Source organism: Papio anubis, chromosome 7 (genome assembly GCF_008728515.1).
Source record: "Papio anubis isolate 15944 chromosome 7, Panubis1.0, whole genome shotgun sequence".
In the NCBI taxonomy this organism is placed as follows: domain Eukaryota; kingdom Metazoa; phylum Chordata; class Mammalia; order Primates; family Cercopithecidae; genus Papio; species Papio anubis.
The window spans coordinates 2,194,094-2,204,369 of NC_044982.1; the positions used below are offsets into that span (position 1 = coordinate 2,194,094).

At 50.4% G+C, this 10,276-nt stretch overlaps 1 long non-coding RNA gene across 1 annotated transcript; it reads left to right on the plus strand.

The window, feature by feature from the left end:
- Nucleotides 1–1,908: 1,908 nt before the first annotated feature.
- On the plus strand, nucleotides 1,909–7,583 carry LOC116275677. Its single transcript, XR_004184747.1, has 2 exons — nucleotides 1,909–2,735; nucleotides 3,395–7,583. It is a non-coding gene; the product is annotated as an uncharacterized LOC116275677 (long non-coding RNA).
- Nucleotides 7,584–10,276: the final 2,693 nt, after the last annotated feature.

Genomic DNA, 10,276 nt, shown 5'->3' on the forward strand with positions numbered 1-10,276 from the left:
GCGGAGGAAGGAAATGAAGATGCGGTAGAAACAGAAAGAGAACTATAATTAGAAGTGAAGCCTGAGGATGTGACTGAATTGCAGCAATCTCATGAGAAAACTTGAAGGGATGAGGAGTTGCTTTTTATAGATGAGGAAAGAAAGTGATTTCTTGAGATGGAATCTACTCCTGGTGAGGATGCTGTGAACACTGTTGAAATGACAGCAAAGGATTTTGAATAGGATCATAAACTTAGTTGATAAAACAGTGACAGGGTTTGAGAAGACGGATTCCAATTTTGAATGTTCTACTGTGGATAAGATGCTATCAAACAGCATTGCATGCTACAGAGAAATCTTTCATGAAAAGAGTCAATCGATCAATGTGGCAAACTTTATTGTCTTATATTAAGAAATTGCCACAGCCACTCCAGCCTGCAGCAACCAACACCCTGATCAGACAGCAACCATCAACATTGAGGCAAGACCCTCTATTAGCAAAAAGATTATAATTCACTGAGGGCTCAGAAAATTATTAGCATTTTTTAGCAATTAAAAAATATTTTTAATTAAGGTATCTACATCGATTTTTAAACATAATGCTGTTGCACACTTAACAGACTGCAGTATGGTATAAATATAACTTTTAAATGCAAAAACAAAAAATATTGTGTGACTCAAATTTTAGCTATTTGCTTTACTGAGATGATCTGGAACCAGACTCACCCTATCTCTGACAGATTCCTGTACAATGGTGAGTCAGGGACAGGAAAACTATACGCACTCCCCTTCGAAAAGGGGAGGAACAGGAGGCACATGCAGTCACCAATCCCAGCAATTATGAAACACAACCAGTGTCCTGTACTCCGAGGGCAAAGAATGTTCCTTAATTAGGTCCAGCTCTCCTCTCTGGGAGTGGTTTTCTAATTTATTGTTCTTAGCTACCCACTCTGAGATTTATTTTCTTTTCCTTAAGAAGTGACCCATATTTGTAGCTGAGTAATTTCTCAACCTTTTTCTTCCCAGAAGCTTCTTTTCATTTTAAACTGTCTTCTGTAGTCTAAACTGACAGTGTTTTTACCAATACAACTCTCTTTAAAACTTTGTGGATTTCTTACGAACCTAACTGAAGTTTACACCATATCTCAAAAGCCACATGCATAATTATTTTTTGAAACAGATCTTTCCCTGTCTTGGGTCATGTATGACTGTTATGGAATAATCCTGGATTCTTAAAATCCCTTTTGTGTGGCTGAGAGGGCCTGTTAGGTACTGCCATAAGTCTTTCAAAAGCCTTAACAAGGGGTCTTACAGATACATCCTTAATTTGATCTTTGGCCCTAGCTTCATTCATTTCACTTTGCATATTTTTACCAGTCGGAGAGAATGGGGATGAGTGACAGTTTCATTTTCCACGCAAGCTAGTCCTGGGCCTTTTGTCTTTAAGTTCTGATTGCAAATTGAATGATCCCTTCTCCAGTTCACCTTCCCTTTCCTTCCCTTTCCTTCCTTCCTTCCTTCCTTCCTTCTTTCTTTCTTTCTTTCTTTCTTTCTTTCTTTCTTTCTTTCTTTCTTTCTTTCTTTCTTTTCTTTCTTTCCTTCTTTCTTTCCCTTCCTTCCTTCCTTCCTTCCTTCCTTCCTTCCTTCCCTTCCTTCCCTTCCTTCCTTCCTTCCTTCCTTCCTTCTTTCTTTTTCTGAGTCTCGCTCTGTCACCAGGCTGTAGTGCAGCGGCAGTGTCTCAGCTCACTGCAACCTCCAAGCAATTCTCTTGCCTCAGCCTCCTGAGTAGCTGGGACTACAGGTGTGCGCCACCACATCCAGCTAATTTTTGTATTTTTAGTAGAGACGAGGTTTCACCATATTGACCAGGATGGTCTTGATCTCTTGACCTCCTGATCCTCCTGCCTCAGCCTCCCAAAGTGCTGCGATTACAGGCGTGAGCCACCACGCCCAGCCCAACTCACCTTTCTTTCTCTATCTTATCACATGTGTGAGATGGAGCTTATGGGCACTTTTGACATTCTGTCCAGAAGCAAGACCCTCCACCGGATCCTACAAGTTCATGAGGTATATCTTTTACCTTCCAAGTTACCATAGGTGCCAGTTTGGCCACTTATTCCTGAGTGACAAGGGTCACTGTTTCTCCAGCTTCCAAAGGTCCCTTTCCCTCTTCCCAGCCATTATACACCCGGGGATCCAAAGCCAATGGCACATGTCTCAGGTGCCTGTCAAGGCACCATTCCACTGGTGGTATCAACGTCTGAACGTCTGAATCACTTTTCTATTTGCTACATCACGGACCATGCTGAAACGTGGTGGCATCGGGTAACAATGCTTTATACGTCTCACAATGATGGGGGCCGACACTGGCTCCCTTGCTGGCCTCACAGGGGCTTCCCACCTGCCTGCAACCAGGTGAAGGCCCAGGCACCAGGCCCAGCTGGAGCAGCTAGAAAAGCTGAGCCCACTCTGGATAAAAGAGCTTTTCATCACAGCTTCTTCATAGCCTGGCGGTCTCAGGATCCTGGAGAGTGGAAAACAGGAACTGTAAGATCTCTTAAGGGCTTGCCTTCAAGGTCACACTACATCGTGTCTGCTGCACCTTCCAGAACAAAGCAAATAAGATCAGTCCGGATGCAAAACATAGGAAAACAGACTCTCCCTCTTGATGGGGTCAGAGCAAAAATCTTGTGACCAAATTGGCTCTCCCACGTTCCATTACAGTTACACGGATCGTGTGCAGTGAGAGAAAGCAGGTAAGTCATTATGTAGATGTCATTAGGAACCAAGATTTTCAGCATAAGAGGAGAGAGATATAAATTAAAAAATCAAAGAAGCTGCACAAAACACTGTAATCTTACATTTAAATGGGAAAATTAGTATGAACTCATGATGTATTTTTCTCTTGCCAATTAAAAAAAAAAAAAAAAGCCCCCAAAAATAAATGCATTTCTCAGCTTTGGCCACAGAAAAAGTTTAGAAGGAATGACCTGCCTAGCAGCCACAATCCCCTTAGCTCCCGACTGTGACCATGAAATGCCATTTTCCACTAAAGGAAACCAGGGCTGCTTAGAGAAATGGCCACTGTGAGATCCGGAGCAGGAAACGTGCAAGATGAATCTGTGACATCTTGTCATACAGGAAAATAAACAGCCCTCAGGATGACCAGGTTGAGCGAGAGAGTCTGGAGGCAACTAGGATGCCTCCCTCTAGAGGAGGATGGCGCTATTCACATTGCAAAAGTCCACGTCTACGTTAGGGGCCAGACTGTGTCTCCCAAAATCATATGCTGAAGTCCTCATCCCCAGTACCTCAGAGTGTGACCGTAGTTTGGAGAAAATTTTTAAAGACACAATAAAGTTAAAATGAAATCTTCAGGGTGGGCCCTAATCCCATCTGACTGATGTCCTCTTAGGAAGCGATTGCGGCCCAGCCACGCACAGGGGGATGACTGTGTGCAGAGACACAATGAGGAAGGACCATCGCAAGCCGCAGAGACAGGCCATAACAGAGCCTCTCCTGTAGCCTCAGAAGGAGCCAGCCCTGCCAACACCTGGACCTCTGGCTTCCAGCCGCCAGAGCTGCGGGACAAGACATATCTGTCATTTTGTCTGTGGCACTTTGTTACAAAACCCCAGGAAATGAATACAATTTATACCTTTACACATCTCATATACAACTGAAGTGAATCGAAACCAAGTTAAATGATACCATAAGGACAAAACACTAAAGAAAAACCTCACGGCCCATTTGGAAGTACCGTGGCACCATCTCATCCCTGTGGACACAGCTACGTGGGTGAGGATCAGGTGTTGGCTGCCTTTTCTGCTAGTCTAACCCGCTGCAGCCGTCTCCTGGCCTTCTTCCATTAGGAAAATGTCCCTAATGGAAGAAGGCCAAGAGACGGCTGCAGCGGGTTAGAATGGTGACTAGTGTCACCCCTGGTGGCTACTCACACCATGGTGAGGAAACCCATGAGAAACCTTATGAAGGGGGAGCCAGGCTAGTGGCCCCAGCCAGCAGACCCTCCCGATGGTGTGTGCAGTGACACAGCAGGTGTGTGCGGCTACTTACCCAGCCTCAGGGCTGAGCACAGCTTTGCGGCACTGCTGGGTAAAAGTGCAGGGTGAAGGGCACCATGAGGCACTCCGCACAGACGCAAACTACCGTGCAGAGGGCAAGAAGTTCCACAGGCAAAGACACTAATTTCTTCAACACATACACAGCCAGACCAGCAAAGAGGTTTGGAGCCACTTAGAGCTGTAAGGAGACAGGCACCATGAATCGGCCACATCTATGCAGGAACTCTTCTGGGTCTCAAGACCAAAGTTTAAATATGGAATAATTTGCTTTAAAATAACCCAGTGGGGGCCTGGTGGTGTTCATTATTGAAGCCAGGAGATGGGCATGTGAGTATCCAGGTACCGTACTCTCTCTCATTACATTGCTTCTGTGTCTTTTTTAAAGCTCCCTATTAAAACGTTTAGAAAACACAACTTTAAAAAATCTGTTGTGAGACAGGACACAGGTGCTGAGTGAGGCAACATGTTCCAGAAGGCAGCGCAGGGGGCAAGGAGCCAGTACAGGCCAGGGGTTCCCTGGTGTCAGCAGGGGCAGTGGAGCCTCACTGGACCACTGAGACCTGGGCCCCAGAGGGACCCCTGGGAAACAGAGCAAAGCTTGTTCCTGAAGCTCCACCCACAAAAAGGATGGACAAGCAGGTGCCAACGGGAGAACCCCTGGAAGAAATTCTGAGGGCTCAAAGCAGCCCAGGTACATACTGGGTGAGGCCAGGCTGGAGAAGCTGCCTGGATGTGGACGCCTTCCCGCTCCAGGAGAGCAATGCGCTGGAGGCTGTGTTGCGTCACCGAAAAACACGTCTCTACCTAGAGCAACTTGGAGACCCGGGAAGGACAAAGATTCCAGGAAGGACCCTTGAGATTCCTCCATACACACCAGGTCCCAGTGGAACATTTGGTGTTCCCCTCCATGCATGTTCCTTTGGGAGTGTGTGTGCACACACTCACACTCACACTTACACTGACAATAATGCATATTCACACTGACACATGCATTTACTCTCACACACAGGCATAGTCACACACATGAATAATCACACACTGACAATGTATATTCACACTGAAACATGCATATTTATACTCACTCATGCATAATCACACACTCATGCATAATCACACTCACGCTCATGCCTACCCACACTCACACTCGTGTATCCACACTCACACTCATGCATAATCACACTCATGCTCATGCCTATCCACACTCACACTCATGGCTATTCACACTCACACTTATGCATACACTCACACTCATGTCCATCCATGCTCACACTCATGCATACTCACACTCACACCTATCCACACTCACACTTATGTATAATCACACTCACATTCATGCCCATCCATGCTCACACTCATGCATATCTACACACACACTCATGCCTATCCACACTCATGCTTCTGCCTATCCACACTCACACTCATGCATATCCACAGTCACACTCATGCATAATCACACACTCATGTCCACCCACTCTCACACTCATGTATAACTACACTCACACACCTGTGTATCCACACTCACACTTCTGCATATCCACACTCACACTCATGCATAATCACACACTCCTGCATATCCACACTCACACTCATGCATATTCACACTCACACTCAGGCATATTCACACTCACACTCAGGCATAATCACAAACTCACAGTAATGCACATGCACACTCATGCCCACAGTTATGCATATTCACACTCACACAGTAACACATATTCACACTCACCCTCATGCATGTTCACATTCACACTCACTGTAATGCACATTCACTCCCACTCATGCATGTTCAAACACATTCATGTGTAGCCACACTCCCATTAATGCATATTCACACTCATCCCAGTAGTGACTATTCACATCGAATAAGCAAGAGAAGCAACGGCCTCAGAAATACATTTTTGCTTATTTTTCCAATGATTGCCTTGGGATACATTACTGGTGTGTTCTCTGTCATCCCATCTCTCAGAAGAGGCTTCCGGAAGGCAGCCCTGCACCACAGAAGGCACACAAGCCTCAGGGATGCTCTCTGGACCCAGGGGCACGTAGCTGTCTGTCAGCGGCTGCAGCACCTTCATCTCCAGGAGTCCCCAGAACTAAACGGAACCTTGCCCACGCAGGCGCCACTGCCAGGGCCACTGGCACTCAGTGCTTCAGGGCTGGGGGGATCCCATTACTCAGCTCGAATCTGTCCTCCCCGCCCCAACCGGCTCTCCATCTCCCTCCCCAACGTGAGGCCAGGTCGAGTCTATTTCTCAGCAGGCGTGTCTCCACTGAGATGTCAGCACTAATGGTCCTCATCCTGGAAAATCCCTACGGCAGGTCTCAGAGGGCGGAGTCTGAGCCAAGGTGAGGGCCGGCCCATGGGCAGGAGGGGTGAGGCAGCACCTGACCCCAAGGAAGTGGAACCTTCTGGAACGACATGGAAGGTGGACCCTGAAGCAAAGGCTGGGTCCCAGCACGGTGCACCCTCCTGGGTGCCCCAGGAACCAATGATAGTTCTGATACTGTTTGTGGGACAAACTCAGCCATAGCCGACTAACCCCAAGGTGTGTGGGCTGGACACCTACTCTGAACCAAGAGCGCATACGCTGATTTCGTTGGAATATTACAAAGTACAAACCTGGTTGCTATGTAATTAACTCAGAATGTAATGAGCAATAAAAATACAATTATATTCCTGTAATACATTAAACCACCGTGCTTTCCTAAACTACTTAAAAGGCCCTGCGCGGGTTCCCGAGGAAGCGTACACTAAGGGAACATGGGGGAAGTGATTCTTCATGAACACGTCACTCTCAGACAGCCCTTCAGCCCCTGCACCACCAGCAAGGGCGCCGGAGGCTTTCAGAGTCCACTTCGGAGACTTCACAAAAGGCTCCGCTGTGCCAAAGGGGCCAGCCTCGAAGCTGTGGGCACTGCCAGCACGGACAAGCCCAGGAGGGAGAGCTCTGCGTGAGGGGAGCTGATGAAGGCTGGAGTGGAACCGCACGACCCGGTGACTCCCCGCCTTGGTGCTGTCCTGGAAGAAAGGCAGACACACGTCCCCACAGCACACGCACGCGAGTGTTCACAGCAAGGCTATTCACCACAGCCACAGAGCGGAAACAGCCCGTGTCCATTAAGGGGTGGATGGATAAACACAATGCGGTCCATCCAGACAATGCGATGTGGTTTGTCTATAAAAAGGAACGAGTTGCTGGCACGTGCTGCAACGTGAGAACCTGGAGGACACTGTGCTCACTGAAAGTGCCAGACACACTGGGCCACGCCGCAAAGGTGCCATTTAAATGAATGCCCAGAACAGGCAAATCCACAGAGACAGAGGGTCGGCAGGGGCTGGGAGTATGTGGGCAGATGGGAGTGACTGCTAATGGGGAGGGGATTTGGGGAGGTGATGGGAACGATCGACAATGGGATGGTGCACGTGTCTGTGAGCACATCATCATCATTGGATTGTTCACTTTAAATGGGTCAAGTGTATGGTACATGAATTTTAGCTAAATAAACTGTGGTGTCTGCTTGTTTGTTTGTTTGTTTTTGAGACGGAGTCTTGCACTGTCACTGGGCTGGAGCGCAGCAGCATGATGTTGGCTCACTGCAAACTCTGCCTCCCGGCTTCAAGCGATTCTCCTGCCTCAGCCTCCCGAGTAGCTGGGATTACAGGCGCCCGCCACCATGCCAGGCTAATTTTTGTATTTTTAGTAGAGACAGGGTTTCGGCATGTTGGCCAGGCTGGTCTCAAACTCCTGATCTCAAGTGATCTGCTCGCCTTGGCCTCCCAAAGTGTAGGGATTATAGGCATGAGCCACGGCACCTGGCCAATAAACTGCGTTTTATTATAAGGCTAGAGGAAGAGATGGGGGGACAGGCTTTGGCAGTGCAGGAGGGAGCGGCCATGCCTGGATGCTCACTGGGCTTCTTCTCAGCCCCTTCTCCACCCTCCTCAGATCCTTCCTGGGTCCCTACCAGAAGTCAGGAGCAGAGACAGGCAGGAGCACAGGCCTAGGGCTCTGGGCACAGGGACGCCCATGCCATCCTGCAGGAAGGGGTCCCGCCTTTCCTTCCTCGTGCTGGATGCCTCCGGCTGCCCCCGCCCCCAGTGCTGTGCCACATGTCCTGCCCCCGAGGCCACTCGCCCTCCCAGACAGCTCTTGCCTGGTGGGCCCCAGCCCTCATCTCTGCGCCCGGCCCACATCCAATGTGGACCCAAGTCTCAGTTTCCCCATCTGTGAAATGGGGATACTCGTGGTCTTGCCAGGCAGGCTGTTGGATCTAGGACCTAGCGCAGAGCCTGCCCACAGGAGAGGTGCCACCGTCACCATGGCATTGGTCAAAACCAACAGCACGCTTCTGCCCTTTCGTGGGAACATTAGATGGCGGCTGTCACGTCATGATGAGGGCGGAGATGAGGACACACCTTCGCTTCCTAACTGTCCCCCAAGATGGGATAAGACCAGTGGCGGGGACCCCCAGGCTCCTTCTGGGGAGCTTTCTGGCCCTGCAGACAGCCAGGAAGGTTCCGGGGCAGGTCAGTGGTGGGGTGGGGATTGGAACCCCAGACCCAGACTCAGGAGAGGGCAGGAAGGGTGGGCGGCATCCAGCACAGGGGGTGTCCACGCGTTCAGGGGCCATGGAGAGGCGCGGGAGGACTGCAGGAAGGAGTGGGCATCCGGGCCGGGCAGCCCGGCAGGAAGATGGGGGGCTCCCCGTGCGCTGTGTCAGGCTGTGGGAAGTGTGATATTGATAAAACACGCGGCTGGAAAACATCATCTCGCAAGGTCATTTTTACAAGAAAGTTGTGCTGCATGGATTTATTGCTGTGTGCAGAGAGGATTTTAATTACCACATTTTAAGAGGTGTTATTATCTCTGTGGCAGGCTCTGAAAAAAAATACTCCCTGAGCCATAACCTGCCCCTCGGCGCACTGTGCCCGGGGACCAGAAACCGCTGGCACTGCAGGGTGTTCCATTCACCGTCCCGGGCCTGCCCCGAGACCCTCCTCCTGACCCTAGATGGGCGAGGGAGGGGCCGAGGCCACCCTCACCAGCTCAGGAGCCCAGCCCAGCCCCCGAGGGTGACCGCTTCTTCCTGTGCCCCTTCCCGGGCCGAGCCTCCCTGGCTGGGACTCCTCTTCCTCCCAGCCTGGGTGTGGGTGGCTCCCAGGCCAACTCCAAGCCCCTACCCAAATGTTAACCCTAAAACCCATGTCTCCACAGTCCTGTCTCCCCAGGATCACTCCCAAGCAAGCAGAAAATAAAATTAGCACCCCTATATGCAACAGACAACAAACGGATGGAAGGATGAAATAAATGAAGGAAGGAGCCAGGAAGGATGAAATGGGAACTTGAGGGAAGGGAATGGATGGAAGGAAGGGAGGGGGTGGTGGAAGGGAAGGTGGAAGGAAAATGGAGGGGCATGGCATCCGATGCAAATGCCGGGGCGGGCGACGATGCATGCACGCGGGCAACTGGATGGAAATGGGGCAACCTGATGGAAGGAACTGATGGAAGGGAAGGAATGGAGGGAAGGAATCCGAGGGAAGGAAGGAAGAGGGAAGGAAGGAAGGAGGGGGAAGGAACGGAGGGAGGGGGTCTGGTGGGAAGGGGCTGTAAGGTCTCGAGGGAAGAAGCCATGGGTGGTCTGTTGAGGGCTGGGCCATGGTGGTCTGAGGGGGAAGGCCAGGTGGTCTGAGGGGAAGGGCTGCAGGTGGTCTGAGGGGAAGGGGCCGGGGGTGGTCTTAAGGGGAAGCAAATGGGGTGGTGGATGTGAGGGGGAAGGGGCTGTGGGTGGTCTGAGGGGGGAAGGGGCTGTGGGTGGTCTGAGGGGGGAAGGGAAGGGGGTGGCTGTGGTGGTCTTGAAGGGTGGCAGGCGGAAGGCATGGAATAAATATATGGATGGATAATAGACAAATGGATGGAATATCCTTGACAGCCGTCCCCTGTAAAAAGGTTTCACTAATTTAAAACCCATTCTTCCATCCTTCACTTTAGCGTGCGGGGGGCCTGATGAATTCTAAAGACCCACAGAGTCTGTCCTGTGGGTGAGCGAGGAGGGGGGGTGGAAGGTGAGTGTCTGGGGATCAGGGTCTCTCTTCCAGGTCCCCAAGCCACTTTCTCTTCGCTCCTGGTGCCCAGGCCCCACTCTGCTGAGATCCTTCACCTTCAGGTTTCTGTCCTCCTGGGCTGCCTGGGGAAGGGGCTGAGGCTCCCCTCACC